Source organism: Balaenoptera physalus, assembly GCF_965194825.1.
Source record: "Balaenoptera physalus genome assembly, chromosome: 10".
NCBI lineage: Eukaryota > Metazoa > Chordata > Mammalia > Artiodactyla > Balaenopteridae > Balaenoptera > Balaenoptera physalus.
Genome location: NC_138889.1, coordinates 93,408,570 through 93,430,688, shown reverse-complemented (window position 1 = coordinate 93,430,688; position 22,119 = coordinate 93,408,570). Strand labels below are relative to the sequence as shown.

The 22,119-nt window shown below is 35.8% G+C and overlaps 1 long non-coding RNA gene across 1 annotated transcript in view; it reads right to left on the bottom strand.

Annotated features, from left to right (window-relative positions):
• Nucleotides 1-10,731: 10,731 nt before the first annotated feature.
• Nucleotides 10,732-22,119, bottom strand: part of LOC309668031 — a 52,700-nt gene continuing 41,312 nt past the window's right edge. The window contains exon 3 of the long non-coding RNA XR_014268036.1: nucleotides 10,732-15,339. This is a non-coding gene — a long non-coding RNA (uncharacterized lncRNA). The remainder of the gene's footprint in view (nucleotides 15,340-22,119) is intronic.

Here is a 22,119-nt window from a genome sequence, read left to right as displayed (position 1 = left end):
GAAGCCACCGCAATGAGAAGACTGTGCACTGCAATGAAGAGTAGCCCCTGCTCACTGGAGAAATCCCTCATACAACAATGAAGACCCAACACAGCCAAAAATAAATAAATAAAATAAATAAATTTATTAAAAAAAATTTTTTTTAAATCAAGAGAGTGTCTTAGCTATATATATTAGGACCACCCAGGATAATCTACTTTTTGATTAACTCTAAATCAATGTATTTGGAATACTAGTTATATCTGTAAAATTCCTTCACCTTTGCCATATAAAGTAGCCTAATCACAGGCATGAAACTGCATCATATTTTTGCCCACTGTCAAGGTGAAGGGGTTATAAACAGGGTGTGAGTTATTGGGAATCATCTTAAAATTCTGCCTAGCAAACACAGTAATGCTTAATGTGTTTATCTGTAAAACTGAGCTAATAATTTACCAACTTAATCAGAATTATATAACAAATAAGATAAAGAATTTGAAACATAGTGTCAAAAATATGATGTTTGAGCACGGTTGGGTTCTGGCGGGGAGTCAAAGGAGAGAGCAAGAGCCTGGACTGTCTGCAGCGACCACTCGCTCTCTCATCTCCCACCTCCCGCCTCCCGCTATGGTCTTGCTAAGCCCCCTCAGTCCTTCCAACCACCTCCCCCACCGGCCCTCAGCCGTGTGGCTGACAGGGTCTTGGTGTTCCAGCCGGGTGTCAGGACGGAGGCTCTGAGGTGGGAGAGCTGAGTTCAGGACACTGGGCCACCAGAGACCTCCAGCCCCACGTAATATCAATCAGCGAGAGCTCTCCCAAAGTTATATGTCTCAAAGCTAAGACCCAGCTCCACTAAACGACCAGAAAGCTCCAGTGCTGGACACCCCATGACAAACAACTAGCAAGACAGGAACACAACCCCACCCATTAGAAGAGAGGCTACTTAAAATCATAATAAGGTCACAGACACCCCAAAACATACCACCAGACGCAGTCCTGCCCACCAAAAAGACAAGAGCCAGCCTCATCCACCAGAACACAGGCACCAGTCTCTGCCACCAGGAAGCCTACACAACTCACTGAACCAACCTTACCCACTGGGGGCAGACACAAAAACAAAGGGAACTACAAACTTGCAGCCTGCACAAAGGAGACCCCAAACACAGTGAGTTAAGCAAAATGAGAAAACAGAGAAATATGAAGCAGATGAAGGAGCAAAGTAAAAACCATCCACACCAAACAAAGAAGAAATAGGCAGTATACCCGAAAAAGAATTCAGAGTAATGATAGTAAAGGTGATCCAAAATCTTGGAAACAAAATGGACAAAATATAAGAAATGTTTAACAAGGACCTAGAAGAACTAAAGAGCAAAAAACAATGATGAACAACATGATAACTGAAATTAAAAATTCTCTAGAAGGAATAAATAGAGAATAACTGAGGCAGAAGAATGGATGGATAAGTGACCTGGAAGATAAAATAGTGGAAATAACTACTGCAGAGCAGAATAAAGAAAAAAGAATGAAAAGAATTGAGGACAGTCTCAGAGACCTCTGGGACAACATTAAAAGCACCAACATCCGAATTATAGGGGTCCCAGAAGAAGAAGAAAAAAAGAAAGGGACTGAGAAAACATTTGAAGAGATTATAGTTGAAAACTTCTGTAATATGGGAAAGAAAATAGTTAATCAAGTCCAGGAAGCACAGAGAGTCCCATAGAGGATAAATCCAAGGAGAAACATGGCAAGACACATATTAATCAAACTATCAAAAATTAAATACAAAGAAAAAATATTAAAAGCAGCAAGGGAAAAGCAACAAATAACATACAAGGGAATCCCCATAAGGTCAACAGCTGATCTTTCAGCAGAAACTCTGCAAGCCAGAAGGGAGTGGCAGAACATATTTAAAGAGATGAAAGGGAAAAACCTACAACCAAGATTACTCTATCCAGCAAGGATCTCATTCAGATTCGACGGAGAAATTAAAACATTTACAGACAAGCAAAAGCTAAGAGAATACAGCACCACCAAACTAGTTTTACAACAAATGCTAAAGGAACTTCTCTAGGCAGGAAGCATAGAAGGAAATGACGTACAATAACAAACTCAAAACAATTTAAAAAATGGTAAGAAGAACGTACATATCGATAATTACCTTAAATGTAAATGGATTAAATGCTCCAACCAAAAGACATAGACTGGCTGAATGGATACAAAAACAAGACCCCTACATACGCTGTCTACAAGAGACCCACTTCAGACCTAGGGACACATACAGAATGAAAATGAGGGGATGGAAAAAGATATTCCATGAAAATGGAAATCAAAAGAAAGCTGGAGTAGCAATTCACCTATCAGACAAAATAGACTTTAAATTAAAAACTATTACAAGAGACAAAGAAGGACACTACATAATGATCAAGGGATCAATCCAAGAAGAAGATATAACAATTGTAAATATTTATGCACCCAACATAGGAGCACCTCCATACATAAGGCAAATGCTAACAGCCATAAAAGGGGAAATCGACAGTAACAAAATAATAGTAGGGGACTTGAACACCCCATTTTCACCAATGGACAGATCATCCAAAATAAAAATAAATAAGGAAACACAAACTTTAAATGATACATTAAACAAGATGGACTTAATTGATATTTATAGGACTTTCCATCCAAAAACAACAGAATACACTTTATTCTCAAGTGCTCATGGAACATTCTACAGGATAGATCATATCTTGGGTCACAAATCAGGCCTTGGTAAATTTAAGAAAATTGAAACCCTATCAAGTATCTTTTCCAAAAACAACACTATGAGACTAGATATCAATTACAGGGAAAAAAAGGAAAAAATACAAACACATGGAGGCTAAACAATACATTACTACATAACCAAGAGATCACTGAAGAAATCAAAGAGGAAATCAAAAAATATCTAGAGACAAATGACAATGAAAACACAATGAACCAAGACCTATGGGATGCAGCAAAATCAGTTCTAAGAGGGGCTATTATAGCAATACAAACCTACCTCAAGAAACAAGAAAAATCTAAAATAAACAACCTAACCTTACACCTAAAGCAATTAGAGAAAGAAGAACAAAAAACTCCAAGGTTAGCAGAAGGAAAGGAATCATAAAAACCAGATCAGAAATAAATGAAAAAGAAATGAAGGACACAATAGCAAAGATCAATAAAACTAAAAGCTGGTTCTTTGAGAAGATTAAAAAAATTGATAAGCCATTAGCCAGACTCATCAAGAAAAAAAGGGAGAAGACTCAAATCAACAGAATTAGAAATAAAAAAGGAGAAGTAATAACTGACACTGCAAAAATACAAAGGATCAGGAGAGATTACTACAAGCAACTATATGCCAATAAAATGAACAACCTGGAAGAAATGGACAAATTCTTAGAAAAGCAAAACCTTCCGAGACTAAACCAGGAAGAAATAGAAAATATAAACAGACGAATCACAAGCACTGAAATTGAATCTATGATTAGAAATCTTCCAACAAACAAAAGCCCAGGACCAGATGGCTTCACAAGTGAATTCTATCAAACGTTTAGAGAAGAGCTAACACGTAACTTTATCAAACTCTTCCAAAACATTGCAGAGGGAGGAACACTCCCAAACTCATTCTATGAGGCCACCATCAACCTAATACCAAAACCAGACAAAGATGTCACAAAAAAGAAAACTACAGGCCAATATCACTGATGAACATAGATAGAAAAATCCTCAATAAAATACTAGCAAACAGAATCCAACAGCACATTAAAATGATCATGCACCATGATCAAGTTGGGTTTATCCCAGGAATGCAAGGATTCTTCAATATACAAAATCAATCAATTTGATACACCGTACTTACAAATTGAAGGATAAAACCATATAATAATCTCAATAGATGCAGAAAAAGCTTTCAACAAAATTCAACACCCATTTATGATAGAAACCCTCCAGAAGGTAGGCATAGAGGGAATTTACCTCAACATTATAAAGGATATATATGACAAACCCACAGCCAACATCGTTCTCAATGGTGAAAAACTGAAACCATTTCCACTAACATCAGGAAGAAGACAAGGTTGCCCACTCTCATCACTATCATTCAACATAGTTTTGGAAGTTTTAGCCACAGCAATCAGAGAAGAAAAAGAAATAAAAGGAATCCAAATTGGAAAAGAAGTAAAACTGTCACTGTTTGCAGATGACATGACACTATACGTAGATAATCCTAAAGATGCTACCGGAAAACTACTAGAGCTAATCAATGAATTTGGTAAAGTAGCAGGATACAAAATTAGTGCACAGAAATCTCTTGCATTCCTATACACTAATGATGAAAAATCTGAAAGAGAAATTAAGGAAACACTCCCATTTACCATTGCAACAAAATGAATAAAATACCTAGGAATAAACCTACCTAAGGAGACAAAAGACCTCTATGCAGAAAACTATAAGACACTGATGAAAGAAATTAAAGATGATACAAACAGATGTAGAGTTATACCATATTCTTGGATGGGAAGAATGAACATTGTGAAAATGACTATACTACCCAAAGCAATCTACAGATTCAATGCAATCCCTATCAAACTACCACTGGCATTTTTTACAGAACTAGAACAAAAAATTTCACAATTTGTATGGAAACACAAAAGACCCTGAATAGCCAAAGCAATCTTGAGAAAGAAAAACGGAGCTGGAAGAATCAGGCTCCTGGACTTCATACTATACTACAAAGCTACAGTAATCAAGACAGTACGGTACTGGCACAAAAACAGAAATGTAGATCAATGGAACAGGATTAAAAGCCCAGAGATAAACCCACACACATGTGTTCCCCTTATCTTTGATAAAGGAGGCAAGAATATACAATGGAGAAAAGACAGCCTCTTCAATAAGTGGTGCTGGGAAAACTGGACAGCTACATGTAAAAGAATGAAATTAGAATCCTCCCTAACACCATACACAGAAATAAACTCCAAATGGATTAAAGGCCTAAATGTAAGGCCAGACACTATCAAACTCTTAGAGGAAAACATAGGCAGAACACTCTATGACATAAATCACAGCAAGATCCTTTTTGACCCACCTCCTAGGGAAATGGAAATAAAAATAAACAAATGGGACCTAATGAAACTTCAAAGCTTTTGCACAGCAAAGGAAACCATAAACAAGATGAAAAGACCACCCTCAGAATGGGAGAAAATATTTGCAAACGAAGCAACTGACAGAGGATTAATCTCCAAAATATACAAGCAGCTCATGCAGCTCAATATCAAAAAACCAAACAACTCAATCCAAAAATGCACAGAAGACTTAAATAGACATGTCTCCAAAGAAAATATACACATTGCCATCAAACACATGAAAGGATGCTCAACATCACTAATCATTAGAGAAATGCAAATGAAAACTACAATGAGGTATCACCTCACACCAGTTAGAATGGCCATCATCAAAAACTCTACAAACAATAAATGCTAGAGAGGGTGTGGAGAAAAGGGAACCCTGTTGCACTGTTGGTGGGAATATAAATTGATACAGCCACTATGGAGAACAGTATGGAGGTTCCTTAAAAAACTAAAAATAGAACTACCATATGACTCAGCAATCCTACTACTGGGCATATACCCTGAGAAAACCATAATTCAAAAAAGAGTAATATGTCACAATGTTCATTGCAGCACTATTTACAATAGCCAGGAAATGGAGGCAACCTAAGTGTCCATCGACAGATGAATAGATAAAGAAGATGTGGCACATATATACAATGGAATATTACTCAGCCATAAAAAGAAATGAAATTGAGTTATTTGTAGTGAAGTCGGTGGACCTAGAGTCTGTCAAAGAGCATGAAGTAAGTCAGAAAGAAAAACAAATACCGTATGCTAATGCATATAATGGAAACTTAAAAAAAAAAAAATGGTTCTAAAGAACCTAGGGCCAGTACCGGAATAAAGATGCAGACACAGAGAATGGACTTGAGGACACAGGGAAGGGGAGTTGTGGACTGGGACGAGGTGAGAGTGGTATGGACATATATACACTACCAAATATAGAATGGATGGCTGGTGAGAAGCAGCCACAAAGCACAGGGAGATCAACTTGGTGCTTTGTGACCACCTAGAGGGGTGGCATAGGGAGGGTGGGAGGGAGATGCAAGAGAGAGGGAATATGGTGATATATGTATACATATAGCTGATTCACTTTGTTATACGGCAGAAACTAACACAACATTGTAAAGTAATTATACTCCAATAAACATGTTAAAAATATATATATGATGTTTGTATTACGGTTATTATAATAAGATTAGTAATATCAGTATCAGAAAAAAGAACTTTCAGAATATATAAGGTAGCAAAATATGAGTAAAGCAACATACTGAAATTTTACAATGGCTGTCTCTGGTTGGAATGAGACCAGGGATAATTTTTGTTTTCTGCTTATCTCTATTATTGTTTTAATATTATTACCATCTTTTGTGTTTTATGCAATAACTACTACCACTTACAAAGCATTTAATATATTCCAGGGCTCTGTTATAAATTCTTTTCATAAATTAACTCATTTAGTCCTCATGTAATCCTGAGTTAGGTACTATTAATATTCTTAATTTACAGCTGAAGAAACTGAGGCCATGTGAGGTTAAATGATATGCTCAAGGTCACCTAGATATTAATGATCACAATCAAAGTAGTAATTTAAGCAGACTGGATTTTGGCACTACTCCATTTTGCCTTTTATGAATATTCATTGTTTTAGTAATCATAACAGTGTAAGTAATATTATTTAAATAAAGCTATGGCAAAAGAAGGGCACCTAGAGATTATTAAAATTGGAAAGAGAAAGTGAGCTTGGAGTTCCCTGACTCTTCCTCCAACTCCACTTTTTTTTTTTTTTTAATATCGTCTTTTATAGTAGAGCTTCAAACAGTTGGTGAGCTACTGCAGTGGACTGGGTGCCTGCTGGAGATGGAGAGAGAGAGGCGGACTATTCCTGGGAGAAAATCTGCACTTTCCCAGCAGCTCAGTTCTTGAAAAGGCCTTATCTTTGTTCTGAAGCAGTTTGCCTCCTCTCCAAAGGCTGTGCTTTTCTTTTCTTTTTTTCTCTCTTGTGCAAGATCATTTTGCACCGAACTCCCACATACATGTGTTTCAGCTAAAAAACCTTTTCCCCTAGCGAATGGTTCCCACCCCATCAGACACAGGCAACATCCAACTTCTTTGACTTCTTGCCGCATTTTTGAGGTGGTGTTTGGAGTATGTCTGACTCAGGCAGCACCTGCTGGCACATGTTACAGCTCTTGCAATGAGGCGTGATTTATTCTCATCGCTTTCTGTGCGTATTTAATGTGTTAAACCACAAAACAGCTTTGGAACTCTCCTCCAAATTGTGGTTCAGATGAATCCCCTTGACAACAGCTGCTCAGCGTTTGTTCATCTTTAGTCACTACTGTCTGAGAGAACCCTATTTTCCCCTACAATTATTATTTTTCTCCAACTGCTTTCTGCATTGTTTGTTTTCTGACCTTTCTTTTGTCCTTTGCAAGTACACATATTAAAATAAAAATACCAAGGCCAAATGCCTCATTCTTGTTCCCGCACGGCATGCTCTAATTTAGAAATTTTTTGGATTGGGCTTGAACTATGTGTGGGTATTGGAGTGGGTGGAGACAGAGAAAGAGAAAAGACAGAGATGGCTTTCTCCTTTTTCCTTTTATCTTCTTGTCTTTCTTCGGTTTGGACCATAGCATATTCACAAAAGCAGAGAAGGATATTCATTAATTTGTTCACTGTTCATTCATTCACCAGATATTTAGTATGCTAAGCAGTGGAGCTAAAACAATGTGTGAAGGATGGGAAAAAAAAAAAGCACCAGAGTTATAATCAGAAAAGTTTAGTTCTCTTTGGCATTTAAACTTAGTATTGTGAAAACTGGAAATTTATTGAACATTCATCGGCTATTTTTTGATGTCCTGTGCTAATTGCCGGGGATATAGTAATGAACAACACAGAGATAATCTCAGTCTTTGGGAAGATTTTTGTCTAGGGAGTTATTTCATCTCTCTGATCCTTACTCAGATCAGGACACTTTGAGGTTATACATTATTTTTCTCCGAAACCCTTCATTATAGTTCTTTTTTACTTAATAGTCTATATTCAAGTGCAAATCTACTCAACCCAGCCCCTCCCTTGGACACAGCTCCATTCATTCTCACTCATCAGTCCTCCTCCTGATTACCTCTTTTTATTTCATAACACCAAAGCTCATAGACCAAGTAGGGATCAGAATAAAGCAATCTGATGCCCACCACACTGTAGAATATACAACCCTTGACTACTCCTGCATTACCTTTATTTCTAATCAAGGGCACAAGAAATCTCAAATTGTTAGAATTTGAAGCACTATAAAAATTCAAGTAGAAAATGTGCAAGCAGCCAGAGGGAAAATACTTTAGCATAGACTGCTAACATATACATCATATATATCTGCCTGGGGTCAGAGAATTTTGATTTGTGAGGAAGCATTAGAAGTCATCTGTTTCCACCTTTCATTCACCTGAAGCACCTTTCATTCCACCTGAATCAGTCACCTGAAGCACAGACTATAGTTAACTAATGGAAGAGAGTGTACTGATGTTAGTGAGAACAAAAGTGGCTTCAATTTATTGAGCACTTACTATCTGGGTGGATTAAAATGGTCTGTGCAGAATTAGGTCATTGAATTATCACACAATTCTGTGAGGTAATAACATAATCTTCACTTTACAGGTGAGAAAACTAAGAATCAGAACGGTCATGTGCATGTCTAAGAGAGAGAGAATGGCTAAGTGGTCCAGCAAGCTTTCAAACCTAGGTGTCATTATTTTTTCCTCAAAAAATGAAAAATAAAAACACATCCCAATTGTGACCTATGTCTCTGCCTTTCTCCTTTGTCAGTGTGTCTATCCACCATTCCATTTAGTCCATAAACTGTTCCTCATTTGCCCAGGGTTTTTTATTCCTCTTATGTGAGCCCAGCAGTTTTCTCTGAGTCATTTTTTTAAAGTCATGAGGCTCTTTCAGCAGTAGTATTTCAATTTTTTTTTAAAAAAGGTAGAAGTAGTCAGTGCAATTCTATACGTCTCTATATTTGGTCTAGAAAACATTAGTATCGGGAGTAAGTAGGCTGGATCTTAATATCAGTGGCTTAAACAAGATAAATTTTCGTAAGAGAGGTCTAGAGGTAGGCAGTCTGATACTGATGTGAGGTTTGCCTGCTTCACCTTCAGTGGGCTCTGGTCCCCTCCTATCTTCTCTCCCTTCCTTAGTGTATGACTTCCATCTGTAAGATCACTCCTTGTTTTCAAGAAGGCCCCAATCCTCTGGCCATTGCTTCCACTTCATGTCAGCAGGGGCAGGACTTTGAGTTGAGTTAGGACTATTTAAAGCGCTTTCTCAGGGTCAATCATGAGTTCTGGTTCCATCTCATTGCTAGCTATATCTAAAAGGCTGGGAAGAAAATGTAGAATTGAGTTAACACGGTCCAGATGCCTCCCCTTTCCCAATGTAGGGGTTCCGTTAATAAGAAAGAAAGGGTGTGTGTGTGTGTGTGTGTAATAACATATGAATCCAAACTATGCTGTATAAATAAAGTTATCCAGATAAAATATCAGACAGAAAAATATTTTAGCTCAAATATTCCAAAACCCAACAAAATTAGATATGAACAGTGTTTTAGACATTAACAGTGGTTTTCAAAAAATAATGTGTAGGATCCCACTGATCTGCCTCAGATGTTTCTTTCATTGGGTGGTGAGGCTTTATGGAAGAATAGGAGGAGGAGTAAAAGGGACACAGCAGGTAGCACTTCCCTGGATCCTAGCCTAAATAAAGGTATGGTCCTGCATTTTCTGACTCTTACAGCTGAAATGAGTTTGATTTCCTTTGGAAAACAAGAACTACTGTTCCATAACAATCCGTGTAAACTATTTGCATATAGCTGCTTTTTCATATTTCTGTTGAAAATGACTTGCCCAAGAAATCCATGACAGGTGTTAATCTAAGGAACCCAAGTCTCTTGATACCCAATTTAGTGCTCTTTTTACTACATTTCCTTAGAATTAACCGGAAGAATTCACATACACCTCCCTAAGCTTTGGAATTTGTGCTATTTTGCTAGCTCATGCTCTGTGGTCCTAATTGATTTATTGATTTGTTCAATAAAGCAGATGCTGCTCATAATGAACAGTAACTATAAACTCAAATGAAATCAGCAGAGCTAAAGGAGAAACTTGCTCTAATTTAAAGCGTTATACATATGCCCACATATTTAAACTTATTCTTGTGTTAATAAACCTTGTGAAGCATATTGAAAGGGATAAGAGAGTATTACTTAGCCTGTGACTTTTAAAGATTTTTTGCATAAGACTATTTTTATAGAAAACTTTTTAGGACAATTCCATTTTGGTGGTGATTCCAGTGTTTAGACATCCAGATAAATTGTCTCTTGTTTATTATTACCTTCATTTTTACAATAAGAAAAATCATGCTTAGAACAATTTGCGAATGACCACATACTTCATTGCTAGAGAAGTAGTGGAATCAGGATAAGATGACCTCTGATGTCTGTAAACTCATCCTCACTCTGGAAACACACATGCTTCACGAAGAACTGGTAGTGTTTTTTGTGTATTTTTGGTTTTATTTTGGTGTCACATACGGTCCTCTCTGCTTGCATCCTCCGATCTGCCATGCCATTTTCAGAAATCCACACACACATTTGTACCTACACAGAAAAACACCGGGGGTTTCAGTCCTTCCCTTCTTGAGATAATGGAATCCTTGTCTTAGGGCACATGGCTATCCGTCCCAGATCAGCGTCTGCAGTGGGATAGTGCCTTAGCCCCATGGCTCTCATATTCTCATATCCGTCCAATGCAGCTCATGGTTTAAAACTTTTCGCAGATGAGCTCAATCTAGTCTATAATAGACAGGCATCATGGCGATGCAACAAGCACACATGGTTTTCCTTGAAGGAAATTGAAGACATCTTAGGGTGTTTTAAACACAGTAGGGGAGAAAAAACCCTTAGAGATTAAGATTATGCTTGTTACCTTGGGTAAGAGTTATCTGGTAAACTTTTCTTATAGAAAAATGATCTACCTCACTCAACTGCTTTTTTTTTTTTTTTTTTTCCCCAGGTGAGTCTACTCACTTGGTTTTGTTTAGTTTGTTTTTGGTTTTGGCATCAAAGTGTGGTCCCCTGACAACCTGTATTGGAAACATCATATTCTGAAGCTGGAGACCCAGGAATCTGCATATTCTATATATTTCATATGATGGTTAGGCACATTCAAGTTGGAGAGCCATTGCCTAGCCCTACTTGAAATATCTTTTTAAAATTTTGCACAAGAATGTTTTGTTTGGGTTATTAAGGCAAGCATATTGTTATCGTGTGCCCTACATTCTACCTCCACATCAGACAGGTGTGAAGATGCTTCACAGTCGATGTAGGTTGGCTTTATCTCCCAGGAATAAAGGTACTAAATGAATTCAGTGTAGCTAAAGTAATATTGTATTTGAGGTTTCAAGAAAAATTTTTGTCTCTGAAAATGTGGTTTCTACTTCCGTTACCTTGAGAAGTCAGTCAACGATGTATCGAGTGTTTATTGTGTAGGGGAACAAAACAGAAAGAAAATGTTCCTTTCCATTAAGAATTAGTTTAGCATTGGATGAAGGAGTTAAGAAAGAAAGAAAATAATGCAATGACATAAACCAAGTTTATCTAATACTGGAAGCAGGCAAACCAAATACACTTATACGTGGGACAGGCAAGTGATGTATGTAAATGCCTGCATGGATATTTAGGCATGTTTTGTGAAGTGCAATTATTTACACTATTTCTCCTAAGGCTTCTACTTCCTCTAAAGGCCAGAAATTTTCAGTTCAGAGATGTAATCATCCCTACTTAAGTCATCTTTGATTCAAACTAAACTAGCTAAACTGTCAATACTTGGTCATTATCCCTCTTACAAAAGAATCAACTATTTTAATAATGTTTAAATGTTTTTACCACGTTGTGGTTCCCTCTAATACAAAGATTATAAAAACAATTAGAATATTTTGCAAAATGTTTGTTCTTTCACTATGTAAAATACTTGAGTTAAAGAAAAATTATTAAGACCACTGACTGGGGTTTCTATTTTTTTTAATTTATTCTTTTTCTTTAGAAATTATTTTTCCAAAGATAAAGAAATAATAAAGACAGATTAAACTCTATTCCTTTAAGAACTTGCTCTTGATCATTTTCAAAAATAGGCTCTTTTTCTTTCTGATTGTTTGCAGCCAGAAGGACTCTGTTTTTAAGAACTTACGGAATTAAATTGAGCCCATCTGAATAATACAGGATAATCTCTTCATGTCAAGGTTTTAAACGTTGATTATATCTGTAGAGTCTCTTTTACCTTGGAAGGCAACATATTCACAGGTCCTGAAGATTAGACTATGGACATTTTGGGGGGTAGGACTGCCAAACCACTGGGGGTAAGTATTAAGATCCCTCCTAAGCACTTTTGATTTGGGATTGCCCAATTCAAACCAGGCTTGTTTAAATAGACTCTTGAAAATTTTAACGTGCTTCAGTTTATCTTTTAACAATTCTGTTGTTAAAAGGAGCCTCTCTATGGTACCTCCGGAGCTGATTGCACCATGCCTGAGGGTTGCAGGTAAGTTTGTCTCAGATCTGAGCTCCACTGATTTTGTGTTATGAGCTCTCTATCTTTATTTGAGCATTTCTTTTTCCGAATTGATTCTGAAGTTAGACTGCATCTGACTTAAATTGAACTGGGTCCAGTATGATGTCTCAGGTTGGTAAAATTTTGTTTTAGAGAAAGGAAAAAGATAATGGATTCCTCCAAGTCCAGAGAGTCTGAGACTCCTCCATCTGGGACTCTAGCTAAATATATGGATAAAAACCATAGGTACAGAACGTGTGTTTGTCTGAACAAGTGGGTTAACATTACCAAAGATAATCTTGAATTACTGTGATCATTTTGGGGAACTTAAATCTAGATGAGCTTATCCGTTTATGAGGTACACAGAGAAATAGGGGTTCCAAACTTCCCCAAAATAATGGGATGTGTTTTTGATTGGTATGCAGAAGCTTCTAAGACTAAATGAATCAAAAATTGCCTCGATTCTTTAAAAAAGCAAATGAAAACATCTTGAAAGTCTTCTCCACAAATATTAGTGAAAAGCTTTAGTCATGTTAGTGGGAAATTTTAATTTTTATTACCACCACCAGAAACACAATTTGGATTCAAATGTTCTTTTTATAAACCAGTGAGTTTTATATTATGGTACCTGTCTCATAGCTAAAAATTTTAAACAAATCTATAAGATTTCTGTTTGTATCTGTCTGTATGTTTCTGTATGGCAATATACACACGTTACAGATGTGTGAATTTTTTTTTTACCTCCAGATGGTATTGCCAAAATTAATTTGTAAAAGAGCTGTATTTAATTGCCTTAAAGAAAAATAAACACTTACATAAATTACAGATTCTCTCAGAAATACAAAAAGTAACCCCCAAGTTTTTCAAGTTCACATTAAAATTTAGTTCTTTCATCTGTTAAAAGGACAGTTTTCTTAGACTATTTTTAAGTTGTTTTTTTTTTTTGTCATTTACAGAGTTATTTTACTCTGATGCTTTTGCAAAACTGCTTTGTCTTCAAAGAGATTCAAGGAAAGGATTCTGACAAATATAGGTTTCTGATAACTTTACAATCATACCACTGAACTCAGTAAGAATTTCTAAAACTCTAATGGAATAACTGAATTCATAAACTGCTAACCTAAGATTAAGCAGAATAAGAATTAATTATCTGGGACTGAATGAACTGTTGGGGATAATTATAATTTTATGCCTTTTTTTAAAAAAATATTGCTGGTTCTTTAAAGTTTTGCTTTCCAGACTTAAGGGAAATTTTTTTTTAAAGTTATCTATAACTTACAGCAATTTGGTAAGTTATACCTTTGTGAACAAAATTGAAACATTTATTTCTTTCTCCCTACCTAACCCCTCCAGAATTCAGAAAATTCTTAGTGAGAATTTTTATTTTCATGGCCATACAGATAGTTATTCACATAATTTCAGTAAGAATCAGCTTGCCTGTGACAGGACACAATTGGGAACATTGGTTGTATTACCAAGGCTTTGACTGGAATGCCATATTTGAGAGAGATGTGTGCAGAATCAGATATGACTAGACAGTCATAAGGAACTAAGGTTGAATTTATGGAGCCAAAAAAGACCCTGTAAAAACCATCTGGTACCCTGCTTACAGGATTCCTGGCAGCCTTAAGAGATGAGTAAGGAAGGTTACTTCCTGGTGTGCACAGAAAACTCAGGATATTTTGGGAACATCAGGAAGTGAGCAATTCATTCAAATCTATAGGCATTTTAGGTGAAGTCTAATGGTGAGTTCTTTGCTGGCTTCTTAACCTCAAAAGACTTTTAAAAATCTATTCTGAGATTCCTTATGAAAAGTTCCAGCAAACCAAACTTAAAAAAAGCCTATATAGTCAATCATTATTCTTGCTGTACTTGCTGCCAGGATATGATTTTTGTCTGTGATGGTAACGGTTATAAATTTGCATGATTCAGCCTGTCTCAATGGTTGGCCAATGCAGGCTAATGTGAATTAGGAATTGTAGCAGCACCACTGTCACTACAAAACAACTGAGAAACCCAGCAGTGGTCCATTCCTCTAAACTGGTATTACTAATCCAAAAGAAGTTTACCAGCAGATGTTAATCCCCTCTGGATGAACATCACCTGTAGACTACCACTTTCCTTGGCTTGAAGTAAGTGCAAATGAAAACATGATTAGAAACGTGTTCTTAACTCTGGCAACTATTGCTGATTTTACCTGTAAGGCCATAACTGCACAACAAAAGTCCCTGTGCTTTCTTTCTAAGGTGGTTTTTAGATAATAGAATTGCTTTGGATTACTTGTTAACAACAAGGAATCTGTGCCATAGCAAATATCTTCTGCCGCACTGGGATCAACACCTCCGGTATGGTAGAAACTCAAATACAAGAAATTAACAAACAAGCCACTTGGCTAAAACAGGTTGATGCCTCTTTAGGTACATCCTTTGATTTTGTTTTGTTTTGTTTTGTTTTGACACCAACTGGTTTGGTTAACGGGGGCCCTGGGTAAGGAGGATACTTCAGTCTCTTCATCTTGTCCTCCTGCTGGTCATCACTGTAGTCGCCCAGGTGCACTGTGTTTTCTCAGGTGTCTTAAATATGTGTTCAAGGCCATGAGCAGTACATCAGATGTTCTCACTGCACTTGAAGAAACAGAAACAAGATGCACAATGAGATGAACAACAACAAAAAGTCTTTCCATGAATTTGACATCATAACCTATGAGTTTCATAATGAGATAAGACTAACTTAATCCAGATGATGACTGGAGAATGACACTAATGCCAACTTTTTGGTCCGTCCCTCATGTATGAGAGGATCATCAAAAAGAGGAATTGTTAAAGTAATTGAACAAGGATGTCATTAGATTGAGGTGGCTCTAATGCCTTGGTAGCCTACGTTAGCAAACTTGAAACTTAAGCCAAGTTGATTATAAATGCACTTGTATCCAAGAAAATAAAATTTAAGGACAATCAATCACAAACAACCAACGAGTCTTTCCCAAATAAGGCAACTGCTTAAGCTATAGCCAATCGAATAATGTCTTTGTTTTGTTTCTGTGTCTGCTGTATAAAAGCCTTTCCCTAAGCTTCTGTCCACAGAGCACTCCTAACCACTTTCAGCTTGGCGCTGCCCAATTGGAATCGATGTCTGTTTAAACAAACTCTTAAAGTGTTTAATGTGCCTCAGTTTATCTAATATAGGTCAGTTCAAAATTATTCTTTTTTCTTTCCAAGAAATACTTAAAGGCTAAAATTTCAAACTGAAATATTTAGAATAACAGTGTAGGGAAATAGTTACACCATTAATCTTCCCACATGCCTGGGTAATTAATAATACTTCAAGCTCTAGTGTTTAGTATAGTATATTCAAAGGGGATCTTTATTTACATTCTTATTCCTTTTCATTTATGAAGTCAGCTTTCACCTCCTTCCAATAATGCCTCTTGGAAAGTCACAAGGAAATTTTAGGGTATTAGGATGTACTCATATCCTCAGCTTTATTTTTGTATAGGTTGCATGATAAATTGTAGAAAGACATAGAATTTGAATATTTAAGTAATTTCTATGCCTAGTTCTTAAATCTTTTCTTGTGTTAAAGGCCTTTTTTTTCTTCTTCTCATTTTCTTTACTCCAGATCTTCTTCCCAAGAATAGTTTTACATAAACCAAGGAAATCTGTTAGAAGATAATTCAGGTTTATGATCTTCTGGGCAACTGGTATAAAGTTTTCAAAAGAAAAAAATTCAATACCAGAATTACACATTGATAGAGAAACTAAAACTAGTCTTGGGAAAACAGATAAGGTGGGAATCTATTTCTAGTACATCTACCATAAATCACAAGATTTTATGCAAAAGCTCTAGAGAGCCCCTCCCTGGAGCCTCTCAGCTTTCATTAGTATATCCAAATTACTTCCTTTCCTCTGCCCTCCCTCCCTTTCTCCTTCCCTATGTCTTTCCTTCTTTCTTTTAACTTCCTTCTGTCTTTACTAATAAAAAAAAGCAGATGCTGTTTTACTTAAAATACACCAGCATATTTGAAATTACCTTGGAAATAGTAAGGTATATGCTTCTGAAAGTTAAGATTGAAAATGACTATTTACATCAGTAGTGGGTCCCAAATATTTAGTTAATCTATGCAGGCCAAGCTTTTGAAGAATTTTAAGCTCTATGGGGGTCTCTTGTTCTTTCTAGCTGCTGAAATAATAAATAAGGAAAACTTGGAAAAAAACTAAGAAAAAATTGTTTAATAATTTCTGTTATTTCTTCTGATCCACATTTCTCTTTTCAATAAAAAATATTTTCTTACTAAAATCTCAGGTGTTCAAATACCATGTAAATTGTTTGACTTTTTTAAAATCAGGTTTTTATAAAATTTGACAATTACCTTATATTGACTGATTGAGCTGGGATCTTTTTCCCAGAAGTAGACTATCATACATTTGAAGATTCTCTAGTTGTATTGAACAAGTGGCTTACTTAATCCAGGAATCCTAGGTTGCTAATAAAAATCTTGACCCAGACATCCCCAGACATCGGTAGATAGACAAAGCATGATACAACAAGAGAGAGTAATAATAAAAACTGCATGAAATTTTTCCTGTTCCACTGAATTATTTCATCCCTTTCCATTCAGTCTAGCAATGGAAATTTGTATAACATTTTTCTTTAATTTTTTTCTGAAAATACTTAGTCAAAAATTATTTGGAGAAAAAATATTTTAACATATTTTAATATTCTAAACTCTATAAGCATTCTTGCTTATATTAGGTGTGTACAAAAATTAGCATATTGTATGGAGTAATCAGAAAGAAAATCCTGCAAAGACAAAGAAAAGGAATTTTCAAAATAAGTTATTCATTTAAAAATTTTTTTCTGCCTCATTTTTTTACACTTACTTATAAGGAAAACTTATATAGTTTTCCTGTGCCACATCAAGAAAAATGTATATATTTTTATTGAAAAAATAAAGACAGTACATGGTTAAGGGAGAAAACTAGGACTCATCCTTAAAATTCAGCGATTAGCCTTAAATAAAAAATTTAAAAATCATTTTATTGCACATAAGGTTATTATCAAGGAACCTCTAATATGTATAATGAATAACTACACTATTTTGATAAGGCAATTCCAACTTTCTACATCCCTTAAACCTGTTCCAATGTGGAAATTAAGCTGGTTACCAACCCTCCAACTGTGGAAAGCCACATGACCACACTTGAGTAAACTCTTTTATTGAAAGTAGTTTATGTTTATAATTTTTCCTCTGTAAGATTGGTTGCAATAATCATAAACCAATACACAGTTTAGGTCAGCTTCTCTGAAATGTGAGGATACTTTAGAAGCACATGGAGATGCTTGATAAAAAAGCAGTGTGTGGCCTTAGATAATATCGAGTGTCTATAACAATACTCTAGTTGAACAGTATACTTGGGAGTTGGGAAACTAGACCAGCTAGTAAAGATTACTTTGAACAAGATACAGTAATGGAACAAATGACAGGGTTTTTTCTTCTTTAAAACATTTATTCATGGAATGAAAACTATTAAAAAAACATTTCCAAGAGGAGCTTTTCCCTTGAGGAACTTGTAAATTTGGTGGCATGTTTAAAATTGTATCTTTCACACATCATTGCTAATAACAATATGATAAGACTCATTTGTGGGTATTTGGTCGATATCCATGGTAGATTTTGAAGACTGGAAAAATTCTGCCTTGAAAGGAGAATGATTAGAAATATTTTAATTTCTTGGAAAGGTGACTTTATCAGGTATCCTAAGCTAACAATTTAAAAAAAACTAGAATTAGAGCTTGATAGAATGAAAAGAGAATTTTCTAACATGAGATGTAGAAGGTAAAATTTTGTGGAACATCCTGCTGTAATACATTGCTAAAAGTATTAGCAGAATCAAGAGTGTGTTCATGTAGTCTCAATTCCCAAGACATCAATGTGGTTAAAGTTCGTAACATTTAATAGATCCTACACTTCCTTTTAAAATCATAAGGGTAAGAAATGAAAAGTTGTTATGGACCTTTGTATCATTCTAGGAAATTATTTTTACATCCTGCTCCCAGGAGCCCCAGTGTGGACAATTACAAGTCATCACAATTACAACAAGTACATGTGAATTTGCTGAGGGTCTGCCACTGAAGAGAGGAGGTGAGGAACATGAAACATGGCAGGAAAAGGCCCATTGGGGAAGCAACCTGGCCTCCAAATATGTATTCAATCAGAATTTTTCTGTTACTACATTTTGGTAGCATTTGTTTTCCGTGTGAAATTCCATTTGAAGAAAATTTCCTGTAGTTGAATGTGTGTGTGTGTTTGTGTGTACACTTAAATTTTTGCTGAAAGGAGTAGAAAGGATTCTTTCAATGTGGATGGTAAAACAACATTGTTTCTTTTTGTATTTTCCTTGGGAATACATGCATAATGATCAGTATGTACCAAAATCAAGTATAAGAAGATTCTGAAATATGAACCCTTCAGTAAAGCCTGTGCTAATGGGATTAATATCTAGAATGTAATAAATTATCCTAAAGATTTTATCAAAATGCATTCAAGGTGCATTCCTCCAGAAAGTGTGACATATCTATGAAATGAAATTAGCAGAAAGCTGAGCTTTGCACATAGAAACCAGGAATAGAGCAATCATAACTGAGAACTGCTTCTGGCTGATCTCTAAACCAAGAAGCAAAAGAGACCTGATAATCCATTTCTTAAAAAGTGTCTCTGGCTTAAAATCTACCTTTTTCACCCATAAAAAACTGTAATCGGTATTCACTGGTTTGCACAGCTGTCTCTTTCCTGTCTTTCGGAGAGTACCACGATCACTGTCTTAGAAAAAGGCTTTCTCAGGCATATTATCCAAATTGGCTTCTTCCCAGAATTTTATCTGATCTTATGTATTTCCTCTGGAGTTTTATCACAATCTGTAACTATCTGGTTGGTAAATTGGTTGAATGGCTTGTTTATTTATCGACATTGTTAATTGTCTGCAGTATTTCCATAAAATACAAGCACCATGAGGGCAACTTTAGTAACTGTCTTGTTTGCCAGCCTCATCCACAGAATGGACCCATAACAAATATGCAATATGTAATTGTTGACTAACTGAAGAAATGAGTATCTTTTAAGTCACACGCAATAATCTAATACATGAAGGAGATAAACTGTATCTCGTCCAAAATAACAATATGGCCTTCTGTTTAGTTGCTTGAAAGGATACTTTCTTTGGCCTGTGTTTCTTAAACTGGGAAGTGAGTTGGCAGCCCAGCAGGATGCATGTTACTAAATGATAAACAATGATAATTTTTTGAACAGCTATTTTTTTTTCTCAAAGATTGGAGGGAAAATTAAGCTAAATTATTTAAAACATAATTTTAAAATTATATGTGGATAGAACAGAATGCAAATTCACTTGAATCTTTAAGATACATTTTAAAACATTTCTCGCTAACTGGCCAGATCCCAGGAGGGTTATATATTCCCTTTCTTCTCACGAGAATAGTAGTGGGTAAAACGTTTTGAGAAGTATTTTTAGGGCATTTTTTTTTCTCTATATATCAATTAGAACTTCTTGTAAGAAATAAAACTTCATTCCCTTGGAAAAGCAACCAAGTCAATTTTTAAGACAACTTACTATAATGCACAGGAATTTCAAATGGCACAAGTTATACTGTTTCTGCTTTTCAAAATAGAAAAATCTAAAAACCAACTGATGAATGCAAACCAACATGTTATTCACGCATGCTGTCTTAAAAGGGCTAGATTTCGCGTTGTTAACCTGTACTTTAAATAGCCTTCACTAGAAATGCAGGAATTGCCCTCAGAGTATTATCAATATAAAAGCATCATTGTGTTTACTGCTGCAGGAAATCTTTTTGTTCCTGTCAGTTTCTAGTTCTCATTTATGAAGGTGCTTGGCCAATTTGAAATGTTTTGCTCAGAGACGACTAGGGTAAGACTTTGAATGCCTTTTTCTCAGGAGACATCATCAAACACCACTGAAGGCAAATTTTTCTGAATAGAAAATCCTTATTAAGTCATTTTCACTCATATTTCAGTCCTGTTTGTGAAGCTTGGTAATCACAGAGGAGAAGAAGAGCAAAGACAGTTAATAGTAAAAGAAATGAGAAGAATATATTCATCCTACATAAAGAAGGGAGATAGGGATATGGAGAAAGGGAAGCAGATGAGAAGCAATGAGAAAGGAAAATCAGGTGATTGAAGTAGATGCTTTGAATGAAGACAGGCAAATGAATGCCAAAGCCTTTTTTTTTTAACTCATTTTTGTAAAAGATTGATTATTTTTGAGAGACATTTTTTAACATTAACATTCTGATAAATGCACTTATCACCATATGATGAAAGCACACTTTTGAAATTCTTTTAAAAGCCCTTTGACATTTCAGACTTTCACAACAAGTACAATATAAATAGTTTCATAAAAGTTATTTTAAAGGAATAAGAAACTGGTGTTACATTCTGAATTAAGCCCCTTGGCTGTAATTTGAAATTTGGCCAAGCAGAGAGCCTGCCTGCACTCTTAAAATGAATTCTCCCCATAGTTGAGGGTTGAAAAGGACTCTGCTTTACACACCTTATCAGGACTTTAATGCTATGTGCAGGCACTATTGGTTGACTCAACCTCTGAGCTTACAGGAATATCCATGAATACCCTCTTCCCACCCCTAGCACTAAAACTCTACTTGCAAAAAAGCATTCTCCATGTCATATGCAATTATAAGAATGGATTGGATCATTTCAATTGGTCTTTAACAGACCAACTTGTCTGTTAAAGCTCTTAGAATAAAGCATGGAATGAATGGTCTTTTCTCCCTGAATTATTTCCAGGCGTGCATAGGTAGGAACAACCACTCTCCACAGGTATAGCATGTGAGTGACCACTACTACTGTTGGAGTCCATATACTTCTTCATAGATATTAACATTACTTAAGATAAAAATTCTCAGGGTAGGATTTGATTGGTTTCTCTGGATCATAGGCTGACAACATCACTAGGGCAGTGCAGGAAGCTTCAATGTTGGGCTCACCTAGGTTTTCCACAGAGGTACAGCTGGAATTCCCCAAAGAAACTCATAGAGCCCTTTCAAGCAGATGGAGAAATAGGCTCTGGGCCCCCAAAATCAATGTAATAAGAAAATAATATGCTTCAGTTTAGAGAAAGAGTGGAATCTTAACCATGGAAATCCTCTGGTTTAGAACCAGAGAACCCAAGTTTCAAATTCAGACTCTGACACATAGTTGCTATATGACCTGGGGCAAACAAACATGCATTCCTGTGTCAGTCTTCTTTCTTATTAAATTCATTTGAAAATAACTTGCAACATTGATCTGAAGAACAAATAAGAAAATTTTGCTTCCATTCATTCTAGAAATATTCAGTGAGAAACATTCA